We start from the raw sequence: 2,733 nt of genomic DNA on the forward strand, positions 1-2,733 counted from the left end.
CTGGAAGAGTATTTAAGTAAGTGTTATTGTGAATAATGACATGAAATGAAAACTGGTCTGAGGATAGCAGTGTCAGTCAGTTGGTCTCTTGTGCTTCAGTTTTGTCCAAAAAAAATATCTCATCAACTGCTGGCCAGATTTTTGTGTGTGGATTCTCACAGTCCCCAGAGGATGAATCCTTTTGTTGACCTCCTGACCGTTTATCTCACATCACCATCACCCAAAAAAATCCACAAGAGACATTAAAATGAAATGGGCAGATTTTTATGACATTTACTGAGTAAATGTAAATTCATGCCCCCTTGAGGATGAACCTTTACAATTTTGGTTTTCATTCAGCTCCATTCTCAAGCCAAATTTCAAAGCCAAAAATGTACTCATACACAAAATATTTCATAAACTGATGAAGCACACTGAGATAAATTTAGCTAAGTATGATGATGCTTTTAATGAACTCATATCCCTTCTTCCAGTTCCACCCTGAGGATAAACTAAATTTTGAACCACAGTGTTAAGGCTTCATAAATTGCACAGTTACAGTGTTGTACACCCTGTCCAGTGCTGGTCGAACAGTAAAGCCTCTGGAGCTATTAGCAGAGATTTACACTTTTCATTGTGTTGTTAAAAAAGCAACAGCTGACAGCTTTCTGCTCGTACTCCAGCACAGATCTGTCCCACGCTGATAGATAACATGATTAGACTATATGTGAAAATAACTGTCCTGTAAGGCTGCAGACAGTCCAGACAATATTTGTGAACATGAAACAATTTCTCTCAGAGCCAGAAGGCGATGAACTTGAACCCTTAATGTTGTCAAGATGTGAAATCTGACACAGATCCAGGGAATGAGAGGTGAAGGATGAATACGGGTACATTCTCTGGCACAAAATAAATAGCAGGTGAGAAAAAAAGTCTGATCCGACAATGCAACTGAAGAGAATTAAACACAAATATTGATGAGACTGAACTTTACTGAGCCTCAGTTATTACAAATATGCATTCTTAAATTAGGTGTTTCTATAAAACACGTTTACTCAAGCTGTTTTTCTACTATTGGCTTGAATCTAACAGTAACTACATATTCAGCACATAGCCACATTAACATTTCATTCTACATAAATAAATCACTGTGTCTGTTTTTGAAACCAGACAATGCCATGACCAAATAAGATGGACAATATCTTGTTAAATCTGAGTCTGATCAGACTGTGACGTGAGTCAACATGTAGTCTCACTTCCCTGGAAAAGTACCACAACAGAAAAATGACATTTTGCTGCTTATATTTGAAAGACAGTGAATTCTTAAAAAACAGGCTAATGACCTTACATGACAAAAAACAGTTGCCATTAAAGACAGACATGTCTTGTGCCTGTGTTAAACATTTACAGTCTTTTTATAGTAAATTTACAGTATGAGATAGTGACTGATAATAGCATTTTCTATTTCCTGTTTATCTCGCTTCATTTTTTGGCAGAATCCCAGAGCTAATTTCAGTGGAGTCAAGGAGGTTTATTTTTGTAAAGCACCCCTTCAACTCCTTAACAAGATTTGACACTGCTTATGGAGAAATGCCAAATTACAGGACACAGCCGGCAGATGGCAGGACATTCATAAAGGTAAATGTGTGTCTTTGTATGTGTTGCTAGAAACAGCATTGGTTTGTCCATACTGGAGTCCTGCAGCAGGGGCCGCCAGAGCGGAGGAGATGTGTTCAAACTCCAGCAGTCAGTCAGATCCAGATCCAGTGCCATGTTATAGCAGAGAGAAGAGGAGGCTTTCTGCAGCCAGCACATCAATATAATGCGCAGTCATGGTCCAGAAAGGAAGTGCTGCAATAAATCTACATCAAGATGCTGCATATTTGATATAATTAATTCTGGATTGTATCGTATAATGATTTATCCCCACATTAATGGATTTCAGCGGTCATTAATGAATTCATGGGTTTTGTTCCAAACTAAGATTTCTTACCATCTGAACTGAACATGACATACAATAGATGCAGTAAAAACTGTAGTAGAGTATGTAGTATTGAGTATTTGTGATGCTAACTACAGGAGTGGGGGCGGTGGGGGTGTTAGTGTTACAGATGGTGGGGGGCAGGTGCCAAAATTAAGATATAATGCAGTTCAGTTATATTTTGCAACATTTTTGTACTAATATGTTTTAGTGATCAACATACCATATTTTATCAATTCATAAAAACTGGACTGGGTAGGTATCGGGCTCCACAAACAGCTTATAACTGTCATAATTTGACTTAGCTGGCCAATACATACAAAGCTTGACGGAGACAAAACAGCCTGACACATCATATTTCAACATGATTATTCATCATTGTCTTATAATTCAACATTTAGCCAAGTTAACGGTTCAGCTTTTGTTTGACATGTTTGGCTGCTGCTGATAATGTGAGAGACAGAGCTCCTGTTCCCATGGTGACGAAGATGGTTGAGTAGTGATCGCCACATGAACAGAATACTATTTTTAACACATACATCTTTTATCTATTTACATGACTAATTTGGTTGCACACATTGACTATTAGCATTGTAAACATACAGAACAATATGCACACATGCTCACACCACTCCTCTCTGACTGACAGCAAAAACCTGAATTATGGATTTATCAGTGAATAGGAGAGAGTACTGTTGCTGTGATGAGACAAACAAGACTAAAATGTGTTTGACTTTGTAGATCAGAAAAAAAAACAACCTTTAAGTCAAGAC

This window comes from Trachinotus anak, unplaced genomic scaffold (assembly GCF_046630095.1).
Source record: "Trachinotus anak isolate AG129_WGS33_773 ecotype Australia unplaced genomic scaffold, CSIRO_AGI_Tana_v1 ptg000024l, whole genome shotgun sequence".
Lineage (NCBI taxonomy): Eukaryota > Metazoa > Chordata > Actinopteri > Carangiformes > Carangidae > Trachinotus > Trachinotus anak.